The following is a 14,807-nucleotide window of genomic DNA, read 5'->3' as shown; positions in this document are numbered from 1 at the left end:
CTACCCGAGGTAGCCTCCCTATCCTAGAATCCTACCGGGAGTTTACTCTCTTATGCCACTCTCTGCCCTCATCGAACCGCTTTCCTGGGTTGGGTCATCACACATAGAACATTTGCGTTCCAAATCGCTATAGGATGTGATCTAAGACATTCAAATTGGGGTCGGTAAGAAAGTAAAGCAAGAAAAGAAAAAAGAAGAAGAAGAAAGAAAAGGTAGAAGAAAGAGAAAGGTGGACATAGATGAATAAATCAGTAGCCTGTGCAAGAGAAGAGAAAGCAGCAGTAGTGATGCAACGAGAAGAAATAAAAATCATGGGTTGATGCAAGAGGAAGAAGAAAGGGAGCTAGAGACAAAATGCAGCTCTTTTAACTTTTTCCTTTTTGTGGCTAAATGAATGATTGGTCTTTCCTCGTTCAGTGAGTAGGTAGGACTTTGGGTTTTGAGAAAGTTTTAATATATAATAAATATTTTTTACTAATTTATTATTGAAAAGGGAAGAGTGTTTAGAAAAATATAAATATTTTAAATTACAAATTAAATTTTTAAATATTTAAAATTATATTATTTTAATAATTAATCATAATAATAAAATGATTTTTAAATTTTGAATGGATAATATCTGGATTATATTAAAAATATTCTATTAATTATTTATTTTTATTAAATTAATATTTTAATTTTTTATAAATACATTATGCTAAGTAATTGTTTTTTTAAAATGTCATGTAAATATATTTTACATATTAAACAATATAATTTTCATACTACGAACCAAATTAGCGTACCATGAAACCAATTAGCATACTAACTAAGCTGAACCCCTACGTATCCTATATTTCATAAAGTAGCGTCTCGTGTATCCCATACCACTGCCATGATCCAGGTAACTGCATGAGACATTGCTACCCACAAAAGATGTATCCCCTGTTGAGGTAGGAAACTGAATAAACAAAGCCCTTTAGTACCTAACAAGTGTTCGCAAAAAGAACCCAGATAGGATAATATCCTGAGAACAAAAGCAATAGAGATTAAGAGGAATACATGACTGAAGTGGAAAAAAAAAAACATTTGTAATATGGTGAACTTACCATCAATGAGATGGCCGATGCTATTAGGGAGCGGGTTTGGGTCTGGGATTGAGTCTGCAACTGGAGGAGTAGCTGAAGGGATAGAAGCTAAGGCTGGATTGGACTTACAAGCAATGCAACTCCAGCAAATCCCCATTAAAAAATTTTTTTCCTATAAATGCATGATTATTGATTTCTATTTCTGATGAGAATAGGCAGAGAGAAAACTGAAAAGGCTAAAGATTTTCTTTCTTTTGGTAGAGTCAATGGCTATCGCATTTTTAGTCATCCTATCACTCCTATAACATCAAGTTCAAGGAAAGACTGATCTGGAATAGTCAACAAAGAAAGGTCAATAACTGAAGCTTCCATATTTGATAAGATTTATATTTCAATTTTTGATTTTGGCGGGAGGCCCTTTAAGCATTGAAAAAAAATTAAATTTTGATAAAATATTTTGGTACCTTAAACTTTTCAGAACATAGAATAAAGCACAATTTTCTTTTTTAAATGTAAATCGCAAAACTTAACACTATTAAGTTTATGTTTTCTTTTAATTATTATTTAACTCTTGTATTTTAATGAAACTAATTACTTAATTTTTATATTTTAAAAAATATACTATTTAGTTCATGTATTTTACTTCTATTAAACTATTTAGTTTATCCGTTAAATTTTTCGTCATTCTTACTATTTAAACTACTATTTAGTTCTTCTATTTTAAGTTAGTTGGTCCACATATTTTGAAAAATATATTCTCGGATAAAAACAAAAAATTTTGCTTCGTGTCACAACCTGATTACACGAGCCAAACTGGCACTTTGACCTGGGTTAGCCTAAAGCATCTGAGGCCCTTAATAAGCCTCAGTATATCCAAACCCATAATCAGGACCAAAATCAATGCCCAACATACAGATAAAATAAAATAAAATATTATAAATTTACTTGGACTAATCTAACCCAATAACTATAAAAAAATCCTCTACTAGGAGAGTCTAGCTCAACCCTGAAATACAACATGTAGAAACCATTTAATATTATTAATTAATATAATATTTTCATAAATTAATATCACAACGGAGTCCTAGTAATTAGACAAATAGATAAATAAATAAACAAATACATAGAAACATTAAAAACTATTAAACTAAGGAGCACTACAACCTATGAAGAAAATTTACGTTACACTTGAAAATAAACTCGCTCCTCCTGCTACCTGGGAAAAATATTTAAACAGGAATGAGCATTCAATTTAAAGAGTAAGATATTGATCTTGAATGTAATTTCTATAAGTATCTAAATCTATTGTATTCATATATATGAAATGCAACACATTCAAGTAGTTCAAATAATTCAATCAATATTCACACAAAAGATAATTTGGAGCACGCACACACCAATGTGTTATATCATTACATATATAGGAGCTGATCCCCTACACATGTAACACCCCTACATTCAAAGTCTTGTGCATTTCACTGTTCCGATTACTGGTGTCGGTCCGGACAATTAAAAGGATTAGGACCATGTTTAAGTCATCTAGAAAAGCTATGAATGAAAATAAATAGCCTTTATATGATGATGAAATGAAAACTTAGAAAACAAAGCATAAAAAGTTAAATGATCCGGGGTTCACAGCGATGGGTGACCGTACCGGGAAGTGACTGCGAGGTCAGTTGTAACGCTAATTTCGTACGGGACATTGTGACACCACAGTCCTAAGAATTTTTGCGAAGCTAGTGGAAATGAGAAAACCACAGAAAAGAATTGAGAATCAGGTCAAATAATTAGATCATGGTTCAGGAAGAAATACAGTATTATTGGTAAACCGGATCAGATCGGCGAGGGGCAAATTGGTCAATTCACCTTTAGAGGTGACTCTTGGCCTAAATATCCAATAAAATGTAAGAAATTAAAATTTTAGAATATAGATTTAAATTGGAAGTTATGGAAAAAGAAAGGAAAAGAAAAGAAAAGAAAAGAAAAGAAATTAAAATAACTCTTTATGACATCACCAGAGTGACATAAGCATGACACGATAATTATAATTATTAATAATGGAAATTGTGGATAAATATATACCAATTAAAAGTCAAAAACACAAATTAAAAAGCAAAATTTTTATTGCCTTTTTCCTCCTTTGTCGTGAGCCTTCTCTCTCCTCTCCCTCTCTTACATTTTCTAGCATGAAAGCTTATCATCAAGCTTTCTAAACCCAAATTAAACCATAAATTCTTTGTGAAAGATAATAGAAACCTCAAGTTGAACCTCAAGAGAAAGATTAGAAGGAGAAGAATTGAAGAAAATTGAGGAAAATTGGAGATAAAATTCTGCTCAACAAGTAAGTCCCTCTTTCCAACTTAATTTGAATAAAATGCATAGGAATTAACTAGAATAAGTAGGAAATTGCATAAAAAAAAAATCAAGAAACTACTCATGTATGAAACTTCATGGAATTTGGCCAGCATGTAATTAATTAGGGTTTGATAGAATTTGTTGGAATTAAAGGTGTAGATGAGCTTGAATAAGTGTATAGATGTGAAGTATGCACTTTAATTGCATAAATTGAACTAATTGAAGAATTAGGGTTCTTGACCTTAGGGAAATTGGGGAAAAATTTGGGTTTTTTTTTAAATTGAAGCAATTTGACCTAATTGAGACTCAATTTGGTCAATTGGTGGGAATTAGAGTGTATTTGATTGGTGAGAATTGGAAGAGAATGCTGGTTGGTAAGGGTCCAATTCTGGACAGCCTGACCATGGTCCACTCAAAGGACCAAAATTGAAATTTCGTTATTCCAATTGGTGTGAGGCCAATTGGAGATGAAAATTAAGATATAATGCAACCATTTTTATGCAAAAACCTTGCCCTGAAAATGACCATAAGCTAGAGTAAAATTTGGTTAAATCCGGATTAGGCACACTGCCCCTCTACAGAAATAATCATATGAGCAGTACCTATTCAAATGGTCATAACTTGGTTGAAAAAGGTGCAAATGATCTGATTTTTACACCATTAGAAAGCTATGACATAGTACTACAACTTTTATGAAGAACACAAACCCAAATTCTGCCCATAATCAAGTCAAATTGTCAACCAAATTTGGTTGCTCAAAACTGCCAGAACCCTAATTGCCCAGAATTTCTGGGTTTTGCACCAATCTGGCCAGCCACTTTAGAAATACCATAACTTAATCTACAAAACTTCAAATAGAGTGATTCAAAAAGGGAAATAAACTAGACACAATAAGGAACAACTTTGTTGACGGACATTTAGCCAAATTCCCATTGTAAAAAGCCAATGGAACAGTACAAGCTAGTGACCCAAAATTGAATTTTTGAAATTTCGCTTAGGGAGATTAGAAATTGAATTGGCAATCAATGCCAATAAATTTGACACTCAAAATGTGGTATGTGGGTGTAATTAGAATTAACATACCTATTAAATATGAAAAAGTCAACATTTTGACTTGAATAGTGCAATGAATAGTAACCCCAATTTTTCAAATTCAAAGAATTTCATTTTAAGCAAATTTAAAGGTACAATCGAGTATGTATGAAATTAATTATTGGATTAATTATGAGACATGATACTAAAACATTGTAAATTGTGTGTTTTAGTCAAAAAAGAGACTGAGAAGGAAGATAGGAGAAGCGTGAGTCAAGGCTTAGAGGCGACTCATACGAGGTTTGTGCACAATAAATTTTGATTTATTGTTTTCTAATTGAAAACTTATTTAGATGTGCATTGTGAACTATTTGTATTAATTATAGGTTTTGAGAAATATTGTATTGCCTAATTGTGAATTGAAATTCAAAATAAAAATTTGCTTAATGTTTGAATGAAATGTTTGAATAACTTGATTTTGAATTGGTTTTGGATTCACACTTAGTATGACAGTATCTCTGTATTCCTCCTCCGTTTACGAGGTTGAGATAGACTATTTTCCTCCCTCTTTGGCTTGCTAGTTGAGGTTGAGATCGAATGAGTACTCATAAAACTAGCTAGCCACCTCCCTCATTGATTTCGATTAGTGGGGTTGAGATTGCTTTATCGTGGTGTACAACATGGCATTAATCGAAAATTTTGTGTCATGACCTAAGTTGTGTATGGATTGGTAACACTGTGATTATAAATTATTTGACAAAATAGTATTATAAAAATTAACTTCAATCTCATGAATTATCATTGTGAAATGATTTAAATTTGTCCTTAGTAATTTATGTTTTGATATTCAACATCTTTAAATTTTTATTGTGTACTACTGAGTAAAAATTACTCAACGATAGCTTTTATTTACTGTCGCAGATAAGGGGAAAGATAAAACAGCAGAGTGAGCTGCTAAGTTGTTAGGGAAGCTTCATTGAGAATTTTTGTACGGGTATTACTTTATACCCTTGTAAATTAGTTAATGTAAATATTATTTTGTTCATATGTATCTATGTAATTAATTAACCAGTTGTACTTTAAAGTCTGTAATAATATTATTTTTGATTTTCTTTTTTGTAAATGGAGACTTGTTTATGTAAATTAAGTTAAATGAAATGATGATGAGTTTTACTAAACTGTCTTAAAATTGTGTTGAATTATGTTGAAATGAGATTATATTGGAGTTTGGAGTTGAAATAAATTTATTGGGAGTGTATTTACAGGTGTTAGAAGAACTATTTTTCTCAATTACAGATGGCACTCTGCCAAAATTTTTATAAAATTTATGAAAAACAAAATTTACCAAATTTCTCACTTAGTATTTAAACTCCAATTAAAGACTTTTAAATAATGCTTTAACATTATTTTACCAATTAAAATGAATTGAAATGATTTAAAATCCATTGTAGTATATTTAATAAATTATCGGTAGACGAAGTTCAGTGATTCATTGAGTATACTACAGGATCATGTTATGCCTTATGAAGGGGTAAGGTGTGACAACACAGTTCTCTCAATCCAATACCTACCAACAAGGTCAACTCAAGCAGGAATTTCGCTTAATAATCCAAGTGTAAGGGTTAGTGAGATCAACTCAAAGCCGTGCTTACCCCGACTTATCTATAAATAAGGATCGGGTCCCAGTGAGTCAAGCTCCAATCACGATTACCTGTCCTATCCATATCCATATCAATATCCATATCCACACCACACTCACGCTAACACACACACACACACACACATAGAGCTCCAAGTTATCTTAAGGCAACATCCATGAACAAATTCAATATTATATGTAGCAAAGGAGCATGCCTAGTATTTAATTAATTTTATATATATATATATATATATATATATATATATATATATATATATATATATATATATATATATATATAAGTGAATACATGAGTATGCCTTGAATATAAATTAATAATATTGAAGTTATAAATAAAGTCAATATCCAACTCACAGACTGGTTGACCCAATTGCAGATGGTCCATCTGGAGAAAAGAAAGGCTAGCTGGCACCAATCATCGAAATTTCTATAGAGTCTCTCCTATAACTAAACCAATACCCCTACAAGAAAAATGCGACAATAACAACACACTGGGCATCAGGCCCATAACAATAATTATAATTCCCATCTGAGATCTAATAGAATCCTAATCTAGGTCCAATTCTTCAAACTCTAGCTTGGGTCTCTAACTTTTTTACAGTCCAAATAATTATTCTCAGCATTCAAAAATTATAAAAATATTTTTAGAGGTCCTTTACATTGTTCTTACATTAATTAAAGTCATTTTACTTAATTTTACTAAGTCATGAATATTTTACAGATTTAACCAACTAGCTTAATTAAGGCACAAACTGCATAACTTGATTTAGGGATTACCTTTGTAAATTCTGCTACCTAGAATGTGTCCAGAATCTCTAAAAATGCTAGGAATGACTGTAAATATGACCCTTTTCCGAGATAGCTCACTGGACACCCAGACTAGGCCAAAAACTTGATCTCAAATGCCAGTGACCTATCGCAGATCCGATCATACCTAAACGAAGCTCATAAATTACTAATAATTAACATTTACTTATTTTTAATTTATAGGAATCGAAAAGGGTAAAAAATCTCATAAAGCAATCTAGATCGTCAGATGATCACCTTTTTCAAACTGTGTCTTATCGGATTGGGGTCGCTCCCAACTCAAAGGTTTCGTCACTCTGAGTTTAACGGTGGTCTCGAATTTTCTATCCAATGCTCAGATCACTAGAAAAATAGCTAGGAAGATACTGCCAAGCCCATGTCCTTCTGCCTTTATTTTGCGATTCCTGCAACCACTAGACCCACTACTAGTCGATAAAGAGAAAAGGGGGGGGGGGGGGTGAGGGGAGTTAAATAGCACCAGCCTCGCCATCGTTGGTCGCCGGAAATGGCTCTGGTGGCTATTGGAAACTTGCTCTGCATCTCCCTTTCCCTCACATTTTCTCTTGCTGGTGCTACTCTCTGTCACTGTCCGGACATGGAGGGGTTGGGGGGAGTTGCACCAGGGGCGGTTGTTTGCAGGTCACTGGAAAAAAAATTGAGAAGAGGGGAAGAGAGAATGGATGGAAAGAGATGAGAGAGAAGGGGGGGTTGCTACATGATCTGGCTTTTTTTTTTTTTTAACTTTTAATTATTTTTTGATCCTTGGACTTTTCAAGATTTTTCCATCAAGTCCAAAATAACTTTCAATTGGGTCACGAAATATAAATATATGTATAATTAAATAATAAAGAAAATACAATAAATAATATTGATAATAATCAAATTAATAACAATTAAATCAAATCTTAGAAATAAGGTTAATAATAATGAAATAATATATTTTGTTATTTGACTAATATTAATATTTAAAACTAATCATTTAAATTAAAGTTGGACTATTAATTAACTTATAAAATATGTTTAGAAATACATTAAAAATATATAAATGAAAGTATTACAAAATTATAAATTAGTTAGACAATATTAAAATAATATTTAAATACTATAAAAAATATAAAATTTATATTTTAAAATTCAGGTTATTGCACTATGTGCCTAAATTCACATTTTTTAAAAAAATTTCTGATTCTTTGGATTTCATTTTTATGTTTTCTCTACTTGTAAATAATTTTCCTTGACTATTTAGAAATTTGAGGAAACTGATTAACTTTTTTTGTGTAGACAGCTTGTATCATTTTTATTGTTAGATGAAAATAAAGAGAGAATGATGGGGAGATGGGTATGGGTGCAGAGGAAAATAAACATGAAAAGAAAAATAAGAGAAGATAAGAAATAAATTAGGGGGGGTGTGCGTAGATTAGAATAGTTTTGGTATAAAAAATAATTATAAAACTAAATATTTAATTAAGTCAAATTATAGAGACTAACTAATGTGTTTTTCCAAAATATAAAAACTATCTAATTAGTGTTATTAAAATAGATGGACTAAATAATATGTTGACTAATATTGACTAACGAAAGAGTTGACAAATAGACTAAACAGTTTAACAAAAGTAAAATATAGAGACTAAATATTGTATTTTTCAAAATATAGCGACAAAGTAATTAGTTTGGCAAAAAGCTTATTTTGGCCATTAATGTGACACCCCTTACCCGTCTACAGTGTAGCCGAGCAAGATATACCACACCGTGTACTGGAGCAACATATCTTATCTCATTGACATTTATCATTTCTTAATTTAGTTATTTATGGGTCATTAAGTGAAATTTATGAAATTGATATAATTTATATCATTTATTGAAATTATAAATTAATTTGAGAGTCCAAAAATTTTACAAAAAATCTGGCAGAGTACCGGCTAAAAATGGAAAAAACAGTTCTTCGGAATCTGTAGAAAACACTTCCAAATATATTCCCAATCCTTCTCAACTCCAAATAATCAACATCATCTCAACATTTCTTAATAATTTTCATTCATTCAATTTATATCATACATAATTAAATTCAAATTCAAATTTATGAAGGCAATACTTAATTTTATTAATTTACACATTTACAAAATAATACAAGTGTTTATAATTTACATGATAACATGAAAATCTAAATACAAAATACAATTGACAAAAATACAAAAGAGAATCCTAGTGCCCTACCCAAAATACATTGCAAATGAGAGGTGACACTGGACACTAGCAAATCTGACTCTCACCCAGTCTGGGGTCTACTGGGCTTGTGCTCCATATCTCCAGTACCTACGCGTGGCAAAAGCAACGCGCTAAGCAATACTACTTAGTGGTGCCAATAATAAAAATAAAAATAACTAGAATGAAATAAACATGCAGAGTGTATGCTGATATTTCACACGGACAAGTTTTTGATAATTATTTGTAGTATTATTTATTTCTATACTGTTTATATTAATTATTTGATTAGAAATTTATTAAAATTTATTTTAGTTGCCCAAGTAACTTATACTAGTTGACTGGATAGGATAAACGGGTAAACTAACATTGAGTACTAAGTACCTTGGGCTGTCACACTATTGGTCACAATGTGTCTCCGGGTGTGCAAAAGAACAACTGATAAGCTGTCACAAAAATCGGGCACAAGGCCAAGTATCACAATAGTGTCAGAATTGCTAAAAGCCATAAAATAAAGAAATGGCCACATAAGCCATAAATCACAGAATGGCATGATGCCATATGCAATACTGCTATCAGAACCCTATTAGCATGCCAACCTATCCAAACCAATCACACTATGCCTACTAGGGCATATTACAAATTTAAATGTGAGGTTCTTTGCAATTGAAGTTCAATAGTTATTATTTATCTTATTAGTCAACTAAAATGTTGACTTTTTCATAGACAATAGGTATATTAGTTCTAATATCATCAACATACCACATTTTGTATTCTAAAATTGTTGGCATTTGTTGCCAATACCATTTCAAAGCTTATTGCAAGTTTTTTAAAATTTTTAGATTTTATGACTTAAGTTTACTGTTCCATTGGTCATTGCTACAGTATAAATTTGGCAAAATTCTCTTCATGAAAGTTGTTCCTTTATGTGTCTTCTTTAATCGCTTTTTGAATCACTCCATTTGGAGTTTTCTAGCTCAAGTTATGCTAATTTTAGCAAGGCTAGCCGAATTGGTATCTACCCAAGATTTCTGGGCAAAATCCCATTCTGGCAGTTTTGGTGTCCTGATTTTAGTAGGCAATTTCATTAAGTTCTGATCAGAATTTGGAGTTGTATTCTTCATGAAAGTTGTCCTAAATTGTCTAAGCTTTCTATTGATATAAATTTCAGGTCAATTGGACTTTTCTACTCTGAGTTATGACTAAATGAACAAACGCTGTTCATTTGGTCATTTTGCCCAGGGCAGAATGTGTATTACCCAGATTAGGTCAATTTTTAGGGCAACTTAGTTTAGTTTTCTGGGCCAAGTTTTTTCATTAAAGTTATTGCATTTTGTGTCTAGTTTAACCTCCAATTGGCCTTGTACCAATTGGAGCAGCATAGCTTGAGTTATAACCCCATGAGCACACTGGACTCAAAGGGTCCAGAATGCATCCATGAGGCAGCCTAACCTTTGCCTTAGTTAATGTCACAAGTCACTCCAAATTCAGTTCAAACTACATCAAATGGTCATTAATTGACCATTAAAACAACAATTTATGCTCAATTTCATCAACCCCCAATTATTGGTTCAAAACCCTAACCCTAATTAATCAAGGTTTCCAATTCATACATTAGCCCCTAATTATTGTTCTAATCATAATATTCATATCAAGGCAGCTAATACATCACTTTAATTCAAAGAAATCACCAAAACCCTAATGAGTTCATGGCTGCCGAAATTAGGGAAGGGCATAACAAGTGGTTTTCATTAAATTTTCTTGCAATTCCCTACTTAAATTAAGTACCTAACTATAAATCAAGAGAGAGAGAGAGGAATTGGTCACTAACCTTGTTAGAGCTAACTCCCAAGCTTGCAAAACATTCCTTTTCCTTCTTCTTTTTGCTGGCTAGAGAAAGTTTAAGGGGTGAGGAAGAGGTTTTGTGAAGCAAGCTTAAAATTTTAGGGTGATTTATCAAGAATTTCTAGTGAGAAGTTTGATCAACAATGGTGACAGGAGTGAGAGAAGAGGTCGGCTGAATGGGGAAGATAGGTAGCAGAATTTTCTTTTCATTTATACCTCAATTTATTGGTGTTTATCTCTTTTTAATTGGCTTATCAATTTCCCATCGGTTAGAATTTATAATTTGTTGGAAATTTTCTTTTATGCATTATGACATAAATGCTTATGTAATAATTCAATTTACATTTCATATTCTTTTCTCGTTTCTTTTACTCATTTTTAATTATATTCTCAAAAATATTAATTCATATTTTATGTCATAAATTTCACTTACTCGACTGGACAAGTTGGTAAAAAATAATCTCTGAAGATGAAATGATCAAAATGCCCTTCGCTTTGTTTAATAAGCTAAAATTATCTATACCGATCTAAAAATTTCTTTGAGTATTTTATTAACATTCTAATGCCATCGAAACCTCAATGACTCTTCTCTAGAGTCTTAAAAATTATTTTACTGAATTTCCCTCGGGTTTAGAGCCACTAGCTGTGAAGACAGCAATTTCACATTAGGTTACCCATCGCTAAGGCTACGGCTCATTTAACTTGGTTGTATTTTATTTCTAAAATTTTTTCTTAATTTTTCTTACACCTATTTGAATTATTTATGACTCCTCACTCTAGTTTAAATATAATTCCAGACATTCTAGCTGTCCGAACCGACACTGGTCATCAGAATAGTAGAATGTACAGACTTGCTAAAGTGAGGGTGTTACAATTAAAGTTATAACAAATAGTCAATTTAGCCTTAAAGTGTTTCAGGGTCCAATTAAGCCCCTCAGCTCTTTAAATAATACACGTAAATCTAAATTTAATGAAGTTAAATGGTGTTAATTTGAAAATTGAACTAGCCCACTATCCATCGTAGTATCCAATCAAAGACAGGATAAACATGTTGGAGCCATGGCTACTACAAGCTCCCTAGCATAAGCTCTGGCATTTATGCAAACAAGTTGGTAATAGCATGTGGAGTTGGAGGTGCAGTTAATACTGCCTTGTTTGTGTATTTGGAGTATCTTGCTACAACTCTTGGACCATAAGAGTAGTTGGCAAATGATCACTGCTTCTAATGCAACACCACTGAAAATTCAAGCTAGACTTCACAGAATCCAAACACCAATAATTCTATTTCAACCATTGCAGTTCTCTCAAATAACACTTGTATAAGCTATAAAAACTATGGCAACACCTACAATAGTGTTGATGCCAAAATCATTGATTGTACAACCAAAGCTGATATTATGGTTAGTGGCCATAAAGGCATTAGCACGAGCTTGAACCCTTTGGGCATTGCTGGCTGCATAACTGCTAATGCAATCATGATCACAAACAATGTTCCCATGTACTGTACCATCACCACAGCAATTGTGGGAACTAACAATGGTAGATGTAGTAACAATCACATGGCTAATAGTTTTGCTGATAGGAATGTTAACTGTAGCAACAATATTGATATGAAGAATTTGATCATGGAGGCAAAAACAACAGAAACATCAAAAATGCCAAAGGTGTCATATCTTAAGGATTGAACTTCTCACCAAAGAGTGTTCTTCAAGTTCAAGGTTGCGGGCATCGCATGCTTAAATTGAAGTTATGTAGATGTTAAACTAGATAGGTGTAGAAGACCATATGGAAAAAAGTGGCAATGCCACAGGGATTTTATTCCTAGTGAGAAGTATTGCAAGATGCACATGTACATAGGTGCAAAGAAGCATATGGAAGCTCCCTAGTCACCTACTTTTCTTAGTGCCACTCCTAATACCTCCACCATTATTGGTTTTCTGCACCCTACTGCAATCTTGCCCGAGAAGGGGGATGGTATAAACTTAAAGACATATCTCTATTTTGCAAATAATCAACTCGTGACTAATGATAATATGAGTGATACTACTATCAGCAATAGCAGTGGCACCACCATTAGTAACACTATAATTGCCCTCTATGAAGATGGAGACTCTCTTCTTAGATTACACCTTTTGTATGATCTTGGCTGTTCAGTTTTGTGTTTCTAATTTAATATAAATGCATATGACCAATGAACCATTGAACCTTTCTCTAGCTGGTGGGGGATTTGACTTTGTAATATGTAAGAGGCTAAATAGTTAATGAAGGTGTGCTGAAATAGTTAAGCAAAAGAGGAAAAAAAAATAGTAACCCTAAAACGGCCTTAGAACACCATTTCCCCATTTCTTTCTCATAGCAGCTAATAACCCATGGGATAACCATAGTCTTATTTTTAGTCTTTCTTGTTATAGGTTCCTGATAATGCATGTTGCATCTAAGAAGAATTTGCAAGCCCCATTCCACACGAATTGAAATCCACAAGAGCATGGTAGTAGTCTTAACGAAAGAGATGACAAAAAGAAGTGAAAAGAAAACGAACGTCCTCTCACGTGACTCACTTTGGATTAATTTTAACCAATTTAAAATACATTTAGAGTTATATAATTTATTTTGAAGAGTTGAGGGACTTAATCGGATCTCAAAATACATAAAGAGATTAAATGACTATTTAGTATAACTTTAAGGGTTCAATTAGTTTCACTAAAATATATAAATTGAATAGTTATTTACTCTTTTTTTTTTTCAAGGAAAACCATTCATTAAACATAAATATTAGAGTCCAAAGATGAAACAAAACAAGCCAGTGGAGAATAATACATAGTAAAAGCTTACAAAAATAAAGCAAATTTTGCAAGAGAATGTGTTTGCATTATTAGCAAAACGCTTTACCCAAGACATAGACTAACTTATAATAGATAAACATAATCACCAACCAAAGATCCAATTTAGACCAATGTAAAAATGTAAAAAAATAAATCTGACGTGAATTTAAAACTATTTACAAGTCTGATGTGAATTTAAAATTATTTATAAAAATAGTATTTACTTTAGAAAACGCCATTGAAAAATGAGTTTTTTTAACGAGTCAAATCAATAACTTTTATCAGATAGTATAACTATATGCTTTTAAAAACGCCACTCTCAATGACATTTTTAAAAGTATGTAGCCATATACTTTTAAAAACATCACTTTCAATGGTATTTTTTAAAGCATGTAGCCATATGCTTTGAAAACGCCACTCCTAGTGGCATTTTCAAAAGCATGTGAAATAAAAATATAAAATTATTTAAATATGTATAATTATTATTCTATTTGTGTTTTTTCTTTTATTTTTATAATTGAATCATTTTCCTTTTGATGAGTGTACAATAAATATATATTTAAAATTATTTAAATAAAATGATTTTTACCATTTTAAAATTATTTAAACTAAAATTAAATAAAAAATAAAACAATTATAATATCACAAGGACTCAACTTAATAGAAAAATTGTGAATTTTATTTTATTTTGTGTGTTTTATATTTTTTTAGGGTAAACTTTAATATAATTTCAGAAATTTGACAAAATTAATAATTTAGTCCCTATATATTTTAAAAATAAAACAAGTTAATTTATCACTTTTATTTTGTTGTCAGATTGGTTCATTTGCTCAATTTCTATCTAATACATACATACATACTTATATATATATTCCCCATTTTTCCATTAGGTTGAGTCCTTGTGGCATTATAATTATTTTTATTTTATTTTAAATAATTTTAAAATTGTAATATCATTTTATTCAAATAATTTTAAAATATATATTTATTGTATGCTCATTGAAAGAAAAATGATTG

General features: G+C 31.4%; 1 pseudogene; it reads left to right on the top strand.

The window, feature by feature from the left end:
• Positions 1-7,426: 7,426 nt before the first annotated feature.
• Positions 7,427-13,136, top strand: LOC110652267 (uncharacterized; annotated as a pseudogene).
• Positions 13,137-14,807: the final 1,671 nt, after the last annotated feature.

This window comes from Hevea brasiliensis, chromosome 16 (assembly GCF_030052815.1).
Source record: "Hevea brasiliensis isolate MT/VB/25A 57/8 chromosome 16, ASM3005281v1, whole genome shotgun sequence".
Lineage (NCBI taxonomy): Eukaryota > Viridiplantae > Streptophyta > Magnoliopsida > Malpighiales > Euphorbiaceae > Hevea > Hevea brasiliensis.
The sequence above is the reverse complement of the archived record's forward strand: the minus strand, read 5'-3'. Positions and strand labels throughout refer to the sequence as shown.